At 39.6% G+C, this 15,333-nt stretch overlaps 1 protein-coding gene across 1 annotated transcript in view; it reads right to left on the bottom strand.

Moving 5' to 3' along the window:
- Positions 1–12,514, bottom strand: part of LOC122987428 (CD82 antigen-like) — a 39,622-nt gene extending 27,108 nt beyond the window's left edge. Inside the window, exon 1 of the mRNA XM_044359321.1 lies at positions 12,293–12,514. The gene's annotated coding sequence lies outside the window, so the exon portion shown is untranslated. The remainder of the gene's footprint in view (positions 1–12,292) is intronic.
- Between the last annotated feature and the right edge of the window lie 2,819 nt (positions 12,515–15,333).

The raw sequence follows: 15,333 nt of genomic DNA, 5'->3' as shown, positions 1-15,333 counted from the left end.
TGTTACTAATGTGATGTACCACTCGGATCCATTTATAGATCCATTTTACTTTTAGCTAAATGTAAGATCTGGTTTGACTTGCTGTGGTACGTAATGTCTGCACATCAGATTGTCTTTATCCAGTTATATTTAAAGGCTAGACAAGGTTATTCTTCTTTATTGTGCCATATCCACATTTAAATACAATATTTTACAAATTTAACAAAAGAAAAGTCAAATCTATCCATCTTATAATTTATTTTGCAACTGCAAATGCACAAATTGCACTAGTTGCATATTAGTGATTACTTTTTTGCTTGTTAAAAGAAATATTTTGAGAAGATATTTGTCATGAGCTTTCAGTTCAGTTGGTATATTACTTAAATATATTCCACTAAAACTATAATCAATCTTTAAACTCGTGCAACACTTTTAAAACGTCCAGTGGAATATGTGACGAATAGAAACATTAGAAACTCTTTGCGATGCCCAAAACTGGATATAAAAACCCAGATAATTGTGGAGCTGCATTGTTTGGATTCTGTTGGAGAAATTCAACAACTTGAGCTCCCTGTGGAGCCATTTGGTTTAATTCTGTTAATAAATAAACTTTTCCACTTCTGCCTGTCTGTTCCTCCTCCTTCCAAAGCCTCTGATTGTACCAGGCACAACAACAACACAGCTTCAGTTGCACTGAATGACTCAACACTCAATGAGGAAACTAAAGATAAGAGCAAGTTTCTCTTTGTCTGTCTCACACGGATCTGCATGAGTTTTTATTAGTTTCCCAGCTGCCATCTCATGTTTCCAGCTATAAATACATAAAAATTCAAAGAAATCCAATTTAAAAAAAGAGATCAGAAACTTTCCGTGTGATTGCCAATTTGCGGTTCTCGTTTTCTCACTTTGCTATAACCAGTAGCTACTGGAAGGGTCTTGGTTTTACTTTCCAGTTGAATTAAGTCTTCAAGTTAGTCACCAAGAACTGAAACGATTTAGTCAATCAAAAGAATTATTGGCAGTGTTTTTATCGGATCAGTTTATCGTGCCAGTGATGTTTCAAATTTTTAAAAAATCCTCTGATTGTAGCTTTTCAAATGTGGATTTTCTGTTTTTCTGTTTGTAAACTGAATATTTTTAGGTTTTCGACTGTTGATCGGACAAAACAAGATAACTAACGACATCTTGGGCTCTAAGTTTTTCATCATTTTTTCACATTTTATAGACTAGACCATAAATCAATAAATTGATAAGTAGTAGGTTAAATCGATAATAAAACTAATTGTTAGTCACCAAATGCGCCTCCCTACATTCCCTACATGACAAATCAGTCTTTGTTTCAGCCTCCTCTTCTTCCTGTCTTGTGAGGTTTATTGTAAATATTTGAAATATACTGGGAATTACCGATTCATGAGGCCAAATAAACTTCATTTCTATTTTGCAATTGTGTGAGCAGCTGTTCTATTGCCACATTCCCTCATGTGTCCTGAGAAAATGTCTCCCTTGTATGTTTAACAAGGTTTCACTTTCACACACTCCTGAGAGGAAAATGCTGCCGAGCCGGCCGTCGCATCCGAACTGATGAGCTGCGTCTCAAATATTCAACAGGTGACAGATGGTGTTATTATGGACTCTAATGCTGTCACTTTTCACATCACTTTTAGGTCTCTCCGTTGTTTTTAATTCTTTCTGTAGACAGTAACAGTCAAAAGTTTGGACACACTTCCACCACTCGGATGGGAAAGTGCGTCAAAACTGGTCCGTACACAGTAAAAACCAGTGACGCTACATTTATCAGGCGGCGGCGTGCTGCTGTTCAACAGATAATCCGTCACAGTCAACATGAAACCACTTTTTTTTCTGTTTCATTCTTCTGTTTTCATTTTTCTGAGCTGCTTGATGTCTCGCTCTGATTCCCCGTCAATAATCCGACACTAATAATTCTCTTATCAACTCTTTTCTTGGGGAAACTGTCACATATTTTTGTTTACAGCATCTTTTTGGCAGCAAGTTAACGTCAAGCTCCGTCTGACAACTTGAAACTGGCTGACAAAAAAAACGTGTGAGTGGAAAAATACCACCCACACTGACGCACTGCCGAATGATCGACAAATGTTCCATTAAAGTTTAATCTGCTAAACATTTGTCCCGGAAAAAGAAAAATATAAACTGTTGGATTATGGCTGCGACTACTATACTACACATTATACATATTATTATATATTAGTGGTTTGTTCTGTAAAACATCAGGAAACAGAGGAGAATGACCATCAAAATATCACAGAACCCAAGATGAAATATTTATAGCTGCAACTAAAGATTGTTTTAGTTATTTTTAACGATTAATCTAGAGCTGCAACGATTATCGATTAATCGTTTCATGGTTAAACATTTGATGGTTCCAGTTTCTAAAATGTGATGAAACTGTTTTTTGTTGTCATATATGACAGTAAATTGACTCTCAAACACAAAACAGGCGCATTGACGACATCACCGAAGACTTAAACGATAAATAGATTAATCAAGAAAATAATCAGCAGATTAATCAATATTGATAATTATCGTTAGTTGCAGACTTAGATTAATCTGCTGGTTGTTTTCTTGATTTAATTCATCAAAGCATCAAATCCTCATATCTGAGAAACTAAAATCAACATGTTTGGCAGTTTTGCTTAAAAGGGGACAAACGATAAACTTATTGTCAAAATAGTTACCGATTAATTTTCTGTAAATCGATTAATCGACTAATCGCTGCGACTCTAGAAATATTTAAATTACTTGTTTCTTCTGACAAACTGTCCAAATCCCGAAATAATTCAGTTCACTGTCATCGAAGACAAAGAAAACCAGCAAATATTCATATTTGAGGAGCTGCAACTAGTGATTTTTTTGTATTTTTGCCTAAAAGAGATTAATCCATTATCTAATATCTATATCTATCACCCCCCGATTAATTTTACATCTATCAACTAAATGACTAATTGTTTCAGCTGTAGGTTCCAGACGTTGATGCCACTTGAAACAACACTGGAATCTGTGACGGGGCAGATGTTCATGTGATGTTCGCTATGAGTTGAACTTCTGCACATCGTTGTTTTGTCATTTTGTTGGTGTTAATATGAGAGTTTGGATTTAAAACTCTTAGAAACAAGCACCGTCACACTATAAAAGGAGACGGTTTCTCTTAACTCCTGACTGTCTGGAGCTGACGGTTGGTCATGTGACAGACAGGACTGACAGTTGTACAGTGTTAGTGAGCAGCATCTGTAGCACATCGGGTCCACGTTGCTTACACACTCTTTGACTCATGCAGAAATGTGCGGGAGGTGCGTGGGGGCAACAACAACAACAATCAACTCTTTTGTTTCCACTCTTCCCTCGCTGCTCCTTTCATAACAGCTCAGAATCTATTTGTAGCCTGAAATTTAAATCTCATATTAGCACAAACAAAGCGAGGGTTTATCTGACACGACTGAAGGAACAAAACATTTCTCAGCTATTATTTCCAAAAAAGGCACATAGACCCAAAGAAGTGCTTTAATATTTTTAGTTGGACCGGCTACAGAGGAGCCCTACAACCTCGCCTGTCCGTGACTGAGTGAGTGATGAAGTTTGTCGGTTGGCCAAGGGTTGGAGTTCCCCCATTGGCTGTTGTTCTTTCAAAATGAATCGGTGAGAGATGATGGAAGCGGACAACAGCAGATCGACTGTGTTTCTGCTCCAAGCTCTGACGCTCTCAGCTCTGGTGTTAAATGCAGAGAAGTCGGTTAAACTCCCGTTTAAACAGACGCGTCTCTGCGTCTCCTCGTCTACCGTCCAGTGTGATCGACTCTCAGCAGGAGAGACGCTCCGCGGTGCGTTTAGATTTATAACTGAACTAATACTTTTTATTTATGACGTTTTCACATCACAAACGATGAACAACAGCATTAAAACACGAGTCTTGCAGGTAAAACATGAGACTCATGTAGCTGTTATATCAGTTTAGTGTGGGCCGGCCGCTCTGCAGGTGCGCTTGATTTGACTGTGATTGCTGTGACCAGGTGGGTGCGAGACATCCGCAGAGTGAAACAGATGAAAGAACAGAATTAAAATAAGTTCCCTTTCAAATCAAACATCCCAAGATATAAGTGGAAAGTTTTGTTCTTGCAACTGCATTTATGTTTTTTTTTTTACTCAAACGTAGCTTAACCATGTCATGTGATGCTACTTCAGTTCACTTTACCAGCAAATATTACTGGGACCACTACAGAAAATTGCAGATGAACATTTAATGCCCTGGAAGTCACATTATAGACACGACCACTAACTATCCCTGTAACAAACGGGCCACAATTTCACACATTGACCAAAAATCACCAGATTAAGAACTATAATTTCTATCTAAAGGTAGAGCTGCAACGGTTTAATTGATTAGTCGATCAATAGAAAATTGTTGCTTCAAATGTTTCAATAATTTTTCAAGCAAAAATGCAAAATCTTCTCTGGTTGCAGCTTGTCAAATGTGATGATTTGCTGTTTTTCTTTCGAACCAGGCACGTGCTATGGGGTCACCTCAGCATTTTCCTTTTTATAAAAGGAATAGTTTGACATTTTGGTAAATACAATTATTCACTTTCTTGCCCAAAGTTAGACGAGAAGATTGATAACACCATCATGTCTGTGCATCAAGTATAGAGCTGGAGCCAGAAGATTAGCTTAGCATAGCATAGCATGAAGACTAGAAGCAAGCTAGCCTCTCTCAGCCCAAAGTTCAAAGATCAAACTACGAGCACCTTTAAAGCTCAGTGATTATCACATTATATCTCGTTTGTTTAATCCGTACAAAAAAAAGAAATGGAAAGTTGTGGTTTTAAAGGATGAGGCTGCAATTTTCTATATTTTTCTCATTGTCAACAAATCTCATGTTTGGAGCCAAACTAGCAACGATCGTGTGTGTCCAAAGCCTAATATATCTTATTCCTCTCATCGGCCCTGTTTACACCTGGTATTAACATCCGTCTCAGGCTCTAAATACAGGTGCAAACGTACCCAAGACGCATTGAGGGCAGACTGAGATCCAATCACTCAGACCACATTCGGAGGTGGTCTGGGCCACGGACGGGAATGATGTCCGTGTTTATTTGCATACAGAGCGGGAAAGTGAGATTGGATCATAAGTGGTCACTCAGGATGCATGTTAACGCCAGGTGTAAACAGACGTACTTAAAGCTGTCCACTTGTGATCAGATCACCCGAGACGCATGTTAATACCAGGTGTAAACAGGACCATCATCTTCATCACCATCACAACCTCTTGACTTTGCGCTACACTGTAAATTTCTTAAACAACTTAAGTACACAGTCAAGAATTTGTGATATGTAGCACAACAAGCTAACGAAGCTGTAAACAGAACCACGTTCCTGCAAGTGCTCAGTGACGTCTGCATGACGCAGAACTGATGTCCAGAGACTGAAAACTCCACACTGTTATTAGTCTTTGGCGCCGTTTCTAAACAAACTAACGTAACCAAACTCTTCATGATGAAGGAACACGTCACCCAGTGCAGCGGTGTGGCTCGCTGACGGACAACAACGGCTTTGGATACACACACACACACACACACACACACAAACACAATACTGTTGTTCTCAAATACTGTTGAGATTTGTTGACAAAAAGAAAACATAGAAAATTGCCAGACTTATCCTTTAAGGCTACAAACAACCCATAATGCAACACTTTCTGGAGCAGCCAGAGTCACAGTTGTACTCTCTCCATTCAAAAAGAATATCTGATGTCGTTGACACGTAATTATCTTGTCCATGAAAACCCCTTTCAACCCTTATTCAAATGTAATCTCCAGAAAAAAATATATCATCTTATATATTTGGGCCAATTTAAAATATTTTTAAGCTGTCTGAAGATTTTCTTACTCCAACAAGAGCACAAAAGGCCTCTTCTGAAGCATATAATTTGTATGATACTCCATATTTGGTCTTAACCATTCAATAGCTTAAGCTAAGAGACCAAAATACACACAATACACTGACAACGCCCCTCCATGTCTTTTCCCCACCTGACAACAACCCCTCTTACACACACACACACACACACACACCCACCCTCTCAATAGTACAACCACCCCGCCACACACACGCCCTCCCTCTTTCCTCGCAGGGTCCCGCTCAGAGCAGCCACCGACACAAAGGCAGCTTTCAGACACTATTTTCTCTCCAGGAACAAAAGGGGAAACTCGACACACGGAGGGCCGCTCCAGCCTTACATTTCCTCAGAACAATACAAAAAAAACACACAGCCGCGTCCGTTTGAAAGATGCCTCTTTCTCACCGTGAGATCTTGTTTTCAGAGACACCTGAGACGTTTTTCAGGTGCGTTTCAGACAATGTAAAGCTGCCCTGAGCTACACGACCAGATCTACACAGTGTGGAAGCAGCTCAGACTGGGAAAAAAAAAAGGTGTGATTACAAAAATATCACTTACATTAAAGCAAAATGACAAAACTTTCAGCTTTTTAAATTTAGAAGTTGTTGTCATTTAATCTGCAACATATTTGGCTTGAAATAGAAGATATTAACAGATTAATTGATTAATCATTTAGTCTATAAAACGTCAAAAAATAGTGGAAAATATCCAGAAAACAGCAGAAGTATTCAGATTACAATCATATACGACTAATAAAACCAGCAATTATTCAGTAGGATGTTGTTCTCTTTGCAGAGTTTGTTTTCATGTCTTTAAGGCATGCATCTATGAGCAGGATTTGTGACATCATCACAACTAGTTTGGAACCAATCGTGGTCCAGTATGCAGCTCACACAGCGCCTTCACACCAAGCTCGTATAATTTTCATTGCACGTCACGCTGCACAAAGACAGCTCTAATAAAATCTTGGTCACAATCGGTGTCAGACTGCGGTATCAGTTTGAGGCTGTCAGATCGTGAGATCAACATGTGGCGAATCGTAGCGCTAAGATGACGTCAGCTCGTCATCCATCTGCAGCAAAGTCACATAAACTTCACCTCCACCATCGTTTTGGTTTGTGTGCGTCATGAATGTATTAACGAGTGTGTTCTTCCTCTAAACTTTATTCAGAAAACTGCACTTAAAACATGTCAAACCAGCAAGTGTATTCTGATTGGTTGACAGTCAGATTGTGAGAATTTGGGCTTAAATTTCAGCTTAAATCAATCAACAGAAATAATCTCCCACTAATGAATATCTTTGGGTTGTGGACTACTGGTCGGGGGGGGGGGGATGGGGGTGTCACCACAACAAAGAGAGGTACTGCCTGGGCTTGTCAGTGAGTGAATCCCGCCCACCATGATTAATTCAATGTTTGATCACTCCAGTGCCAAAACCAGTTCGGGCCTCCCAGACGACTCTATTCCCACTCAAATGAAAGGAGCAAGCTGTGCAGGTTTCCATGATGACGCTGCAGCAGGGGAGGTGCAGCGGTGAGGGGAGGTGTGGGAAAAAGGAATCGTCCCAAATCCCTTCAAGTAAGGGGGGAAAAAAAAAATCTCATGCTTGTTTAGACTCAAACTGGAGCGCTCACTCCCACGACATGAAGCATGTAAACAGAGAATCTGCTGCGTTTCATGATGCAAACATCAGCTGAACCTGAACGAATCTGCTTTTTCCTCTGACACATGAACTCATCACCACACATCAGTATCAGAGCTGACTCTGCTGTATCTGAGTCAGTCTATTATTATATTTTCTATTTCTTAATTAAGGCTGCAACTATTCTTTCCTGTAATTATCGATCTCCAGATTATTTTCTCAATTAAAAATCAATCATATGGTTTTTAAAATGTTAGAAGCTACTGAAAAATGTACATCACATTTTCTCAGAGCCCAAATTAACATATTGAAATTACTCGTTTTGTCCGAACAAGCAGCCTAAAAACCAAAAATAATCAGTTTTACTATCTTGGAAGACTCAGAAAATCAGGAAATGTTCACATTTCAGACGCTGGAACCAGTCATTGTTGATGTTTTTTCTTTTTAAAAGAACCCAATAAGTGTCCATCACTTATATTTACACTGAAACATAGAAATAAAGTGTTGACTGCTGGACTATCTGTCCATCAACTAATCAATCATTCAACTAATTGTTTCAGTTTTAGTGATCAGTGATGGTACAACTTGAATATTGAAGATTATTGCTGAAGAAAATCAATCAATTTGGACCTTGTTTCAGATTTCCTGCTGACAAACAACCAAAAAGGAGAAAATACGACGCCATTGTCTCATGTGATGGTGGAACAATTAGTCGTTAATCAATTGGTGGATTATAGGGCCGAGTACTGAACCTTAATAATGACCAAAATGTGTCCAAAGTACTATAAGCTGACGTCTTTAATCAGTTTTATTTAGTTGATGCTGTTCAGCTGCTTGTGTTTAGACGACATTTAATATTTAAGAACTTCAGCTTCTTTTGTTCAATGATGAAATAAATTTAGCAGAAAAACGTGTTCATATCTTTAGATGTAAGTTGTTTTGTATCCTTACTGAAACTTTCATCATGTGGCATCAATATATATTATAGATTATAGATGTTGTGTAATATCAATACAAGACAATTTGAAAAGAACAGTTTTGATCATTGATTAAGTCATATATTAACAGTGTCTGGTTCAGTCTTCTCTAATAAAGGTAAACTGAGTATCTTTGGGTTTTGACCTGTTTGTTGTTTGTTGTTGTTTGATGACATCACTGTGAGCTCCAGGAGATGATGATGGGATTTTCCTCTATTACAGACTTAACGATTAATTGAGGAAACAATCATCAGAATAATTGATTATGATGATAATCCATCGCTGCAGCTCTGGTCCTGTGCCACTTTCATTTTGTTAACTTCAAAATTAAAAAAAGAATAAAGCTTCCAATTGTCTTTATTTTTCTTATTGTCAACAAATCCAATGAAAAGTTTGTCTCTCGATACTTTCTGGGGCTCTCAGCTCCGAGACGACTGGTTCCAACTAAATGAGTCACAAATAAATAGTTTATTTATTTTAAACGCTCTGTAATTTCAGAAACAGCTGGTCACTGTAGTTTTCTACCAAACTTTACTGAAACAGGAGGAAATATTATTTTTCAGCGGTGCATGAATCTGCATTTGGTGCTCTAGTGAGTATTTCTGTTGGATTGATTCAAAATAAACTACAGCATGTGTTCATGGTAATGAAGGAACAGGTCACTCAGTGCATCAGTGCTGCTCACTGAGGTGTTTTTAATAGTTTTAAGGAGCTCTATGACACAGAGGAATCAGATATATGACAGACAGCACTTTGCAGATCAGTTAATTGCTGGTTTTGATCTTATCTTATTGTTGACAAAAAGAAAAACATAGACCAGATTTCCCCTTTAAAAGTACCTTTTCTGTGAGTTATGAAACTCTGATTACTCAGATTTACTTTCCTATTTAAGAAAAGTTGACATTATGAAGAAAAGTGGTTTCATCTGACAGCAACAACCTTTGATTTGTGAGCAAAAACTCTACTTGAGTCGAGTCTGTTGTTTGTTTGTGGAGGAGAAATGTGAGCGGCTCAAACCTTATTAAACCCATAATTACCTTCAGGGCAATTCCACTAAACAGGGTAAACAGGTTATGGATTCATGCAATCATCAAACACAGCTCTCCTTCCTCCAAGATGCACAGAAGTTTGTTGACTATTTTTTTCCCCTACGTTTTAAAACACAAAAGGCGTGTTGCGTCAGGTTAAACTAATCCTGTTCGAAAGGTCTCAGAATGCAGCCAAACTGGTACGGCGCTCGCGAAGGTGACTCTATAGTTTCTTGTCTGACAGCCGTCCAAACCTTAAACCGCCAACAGCTGCTAACTGCTGCAGAGAGCATAATCCATTCAACAAGACACTCTTTTCTGTTCCCGGTGTATGGAAAGGTAATTAAGGTCATGCTGGAGGGAAGCTCACCCTGCAGCTGAAATGATTTACAGCCTCAGATGTTGAGGAAGAGATTCACTGATGGGGGGGGGGGCGGGGGGGGGGGGGACACAGGAGGGGGAGCGAGCTGAAATGTTGGCCGAGCTGTGATGCCACCATGCAATAACACTGACCCACATTTCCATCTGTAACGCAGACCAGTCCTCATAAACACATAACAGTCCCTCCCGGCTTTAAAAAAAAAACAAAACAAAAAAAAAAAACGGGGGCACACAGCTCAGTCGATCGCCCTGCAGGAAAACTGGATGTTGTGTAAGTTTGATAAATTTTTGAGCCAGTATCGATCTTTTATTACATTTTAGACACGGGTCAGTCGCTGATGGAGTTTCCTCTCTGTATCCAGTATAGAGCTGCAACGATTAGTCGATTTATCGATTAGTTGCCAACTATGAAATTAACTGCCAACTATTGTGATGAATCGTTTTGAGTCATTTTTTTAAGAAGAAAATTTGCAATTTTTCTGATTCTGATTCCGGCGTCTTAAATGTGAATATTTTTTGGTTTCTTTAGTCCTCTGTGACAGTAAACTGTCCGTCGGGACAAAACAAGACATTTGAAGACGTCATCTTGGGTTTTTGGAAACAGCGATCGACAATTTTCACCATTTTCTGACATTTTATGGACCAAACAACGAATCAGTTCATTGAGAAATAACCGTTAGTTGCAGCCCTATAAACCGAGAAACCCTTTTAAGTCGTTTTTCAAGCAAAAAAGCCAAAATCCATCAATTCCAGCTCCTCCAGTGTGAGAATTTGCTGCTTTTTTGTGTTTTATATCATTATAAACTGAATATTTTGGTGTTTTTGGGCTGCTAGTCCGACAAAACAAGACATGTAAAGATGCCACCTTGGAGTTTTTGTAACCGACAATCAACTGCAATTCAGATTCACTTAAAAAACAGCCAACTTTTATTTCCTCTCTACACCTTTTTCCAATTCATTTGATTGATTGAATATGTTTCTGTAAATTAGTTCAAGGAGACTTTAAGTGTCACATGATGGTCTGAAATCACTGGTTCCCACAAGACCAGCCCACAGGATGATTAACAGCAAACAGAAACATTTCTGCTACACAGAATCATTAAGGCCCCAACTAAAGATTGTTTCCTCAATTAACTGATTAGTCACTCGGTCTGTAAAATGTCGGCAGATGGTGGACACTGGTTCAAGGTGACGTTCTCAAATGTCTTGTTTTGTCCTGATCAACAATTCACAACCCAGAGATATTCAGTTTTCTGTCACAGAGGACTAAAGAAACCAAAAAATATTCACATTTGAGAAGTTTTAATGAGAGAATTTGGACATTTTTTCTTAAAAATGACTCAAAACTATCAATTAATCGTCTCATCTCTTGATTTTTTCAGACTTTCCTCTAATCTTTACCTTTTTCTAGAGATATGTCGGATAGTTTTACCTCCTCTGGACTCTTAAATTAAAAAGGCAAAGATTAGATTGTGGTTGAACTGATCACAGCTTGCAGGCAATCTGCAACAAATGAGACACTGCTTTGTTTTGAGGGGTCAGAAACTAAATGCTGTTTCAGAGGCTTTAGGACCCTCATGACTCAAAAAGAAACTGAATCTAAAATTTTTAGCATGAAAATTCTGGCTTCACACACTGCACATTGGCAAATATTGAACGCTTGATTCCCCTTTAAAAACTTTAATCAGCAACTGTGTGGGAAGGTGTGAGTATAAAATCCAGTTTAGGGACAAAGTCCAGTCCTCCTCCTCCTCCTCCTCCTCCTCCTCCTCCTCCTCCTCCTCCTCCTCCTCCTCCTCACAGTGACAGATAAACTTTACCTTCACTTTCTGCTTGCACCAAATTATTTGCATCAACTCGGCTATTTTTAACCAAAGCAGCCTTGTGTTTGTGTTTAAATATCTTAAGAGTTTGCAGCTGAATCTTAACTAATCAGAGTTTGAGTTGTGCACATTTTAATCAGTTTTTGTTGGAGTTCCCAAAAGAGCCTTTAAAGATAATAAGTGCATGTCTGAGCTGCCAAATAAGATGTTTCATGTACAATTTGAACAGAAAACTGACATTTCAGAAAGTCCCAAAGTAACAAGTGGTCTAATAGTGAAACTCAAATACATAAATCATCCCACATGCGCCACATCATCAGCCCTGTTCAGTTAATTACATTCATAAAACAGCTTCGAGGATATGACCGTTTTCATAAACTACCAATCAATCGATGATCTGGGGATCAATCTGAACCCAATCACCCGTGCAGCCACATGCGCCTCGTGTGCAAAAAAAAAAAAAAATCATAAGTAAGACATGCAGTTTCCGTCTACAGGATCTTCACCTCACGGAGTCCGAGTTGCGGGTTACTTACCTGTTTTTGCGCTAAACTGCGGAGGAGAGTTGGACGGTGTTTGCGGAGAGCTGTGCGGCTCCTGTGCGCTCTGAGTGGACTGCTGGTCGGACTGAGTGACCTCCTGCTCGACGGGAACAACAAAGCAGCAGCAGCAGCAGCAGCAGCGGCAGCAGCAGCGAGTCTGCAGACTGAAGCTCAGCAGCGGGGGAGTCTCCTTCAGTCCCCACCGTGTGGCAGATATGAGAATTAACGAGTCCTTGTAACCCTTAAATCCCCGCAACGGCCGCGCGTAATCATGGAACAAGAGGAGGATTAAAAACAAGCTGCTGGTGCAACAACAGAAGATCTCAACTGCACACAAGAAGGGATCTGTTGTGTTTTTATTGCAATTTACGTGAAAGGTGCTATAAAAATAGTAGTTATTGTTATTATGTAATGGAGGGAACCCATCAAAATTATTATTACTATTGTTATTATCTAAATTATTTTATTGGATGACCCATTTTTTAAAACATATATGCTACCTCAATGATAGGAATCACAATTAATTTACATTTTTCCCTCAATTTATTTATTTTATAATGTATTTGTTGAATTTTTCCAATATGTGAATTTACTCACACAACACCAAAACTGCCAGAAACAGGATATTAGATGCACAAATACTCAAGACACAAGACAAAAAAACAAAGCTGTTAGATACACTGAGGGTTGGAAACAGTTGGAAATATTCAATATTTTTGGGAAATATGCAGAGTTACATGAGAAGATCAACAGGTTGCCGCTCTTGTGTGTTAAGTATGAAGCTGGAGGCAGGAGGCGATTAGCTTAGCTTAGCATAAAGACTGAAAGCAGAGGGAAACAGCTAGCATGCCTCCGTTCAAAGTTCTCTAACTCACTATTTTAACACATTATATGTTGTTTGTTTAATCTGAACACAAACAGAAATGTAAAAATGAAGATTTGTGGTTTTACAAGGTGTTACTACATTACTATTTCCCCTTTGGGTTTATATTTCCTACCCCAGTGATCAGCTTAGATTCACATTATATTATTATATGACATCAACTGTGTTGTGTGTAAAGTGTTTCTATATAAAGTTGAGTATAACGAGGTTTAAACTCATGAACAGCTGCTCCAGCTGGTTCCAGCAGATGTGAAATAATTCATCCTTTATTTATTGGCCTAAAAGTTGTAAAAAGCTAAATATGAAACACAGAAATCAGCCTATAAAATACCACCAGCTTACTTTTTAGTTGTATCATGCAGCAGTGCTCAACCTGGGGACTGGGGACCCCCAGAGGTCCTTGAGGGAGCTCCAGGGGGTCCCCAGAAAAATGGGAAATATTTGAATTTCACTGTTATTTCATTGACTAGAGGTTAACCCAATGAGAGAACGTTTCACACTCTTCACTGTTAATCTGCCACTATAGACAGTTATGGATTAACTAATTCTTATCAGATGGGGATCCCTGAGACTACATCTTATCAAATACGGGTCTGCGGCCTGATGTGTATCAATTTGAGGGTCCCTGACACCGAAAAGCTTGAGAACTACTGGCATAATATACTGTAGATTCCCCTCAAGTTGCTAATAATCCTGTATTTCCATTGAAAATGAACACGACCTCAGTGTTGTTAATGCAGCTGACCCTGTGTGTGAGGGTGTCAGATAACAGTGGTAATATTTATGTTGTGTGTAGCGGATTACTGTCCTGTCCTGTTACAGTGTTCAGCAGCTCACACCATTCAGTATTGACTGACCTGTCTGGGTGGAGGCGGGTGGTGGTGGTGGTGGTGGTGGTGGTAGTGGTGAGGTCAGGGTCAGTCTGAGGAGTACAATGGCCCTCCACACACCACAACACAGCACATACAGTCAGTCAGTTCAGCATGCGAGGGAACATGAGCTATGTTCACAGCCTCCAACGTCGTAAACGTTACAGTTGTGATCACAGAGCGCAGACGGAGCCAAACGTCTGATTGTTTTGTGCGTCGAACAAAGCGGGTGACTGAAGGAGCAGTTTCTCAGTCGATCTCCGGGCTTCAGATGGTTTTATAACAGATGAGCGACGCTCCGGATTAATGACACTATTAGAGCTGGTGAGCTGAAGCCTGACCTCATCGACCTCAGTCCCACATTTCTTCTCTCACTGGGGTTACGTCGTATCCTAGTGGCCTGATTTTTCTTCTTCAAACACACAAAGAGCAACGTCACAAGCGACGGTTATCAGGGTTACACAGTGGTGGAAAAAGTGTTCTGATCCTTTATTGAGGAAAAAGTACCAATAAAACTCTCCAGAGTCTCCAAAAGTAGAACGGGAGCCTTCAGCTATCAGGCTCCTCTCCTGTGGAACCATCTACCAGATTCAGTCTGGGGGGCAGACACCCTCTCTATGTCTAAGAGTAGGCTTAAAACTTCCCTTTTTGATAAAGCTTATAATTAGGGCCAGCCAGACTCACCTTGGACCAGCCCTTAGTTATGCTGCTATAGGCCTAGACTGCCAGGGGACTTCCCATGATGCACTGAGCTCCTCTCTCCTCCTCCTCTCCATCTGTACGCATTCATGTATTAATGCATGTCACTGACTCTGCTTCTTCCCCGGAGTTTTTGTGTTTTCTCGTCTCACAGGGTGACAGACTTTGCAGGCTTCAGTGGGTCGTAGTTGCAGACCTTGTGCTGCCGTGTTCCTGCCTGGCGCCCACGCCTGCTATTATTATTATTAGTCATATTATTGTTGTTATTGCTGTTACTGTGCTTCTCCATCTTTCTCTCTCAACCCAACCAGTCAAGACAGATGGACCTAAACCCACCTAGAGTCCGGTTCTGCTTGAGGTTTCTTCCTGTTAAAAGTTTTCCTTGCTGCTGTTGCCAAGTGCTGCTCATGAGTGAATGCTGGGTCTCTGTAAATTAAAGAGTACGGTCTAGACCTGCTCTATGTGAAAAATGCCCTGAGATAACTTCTGTTAAAAAAAAATAATATAGCCAATAAAACTGACTTGACTTGAAAAATACACCATTACAAATTTAAAGGACACACAATTTTTCAAGTCTTGTCTTA

This window comes from Thunnus albacares, chromosome 1 (assembly GCF_914725855.1).
Source record: "Thunnus albacares chromosome 1, fThuAlb1.1, whole genome shotgun sequence".
Lineage (NCBI taxonomy): Eukaryota > Metazoa > Chordata > Actinopteri > Scombriformes > Scombridae > Thunnus > Thunnus albacares.
This window is presented reverse-complemented; position numbering and strand designations above follow the sequence as displayed.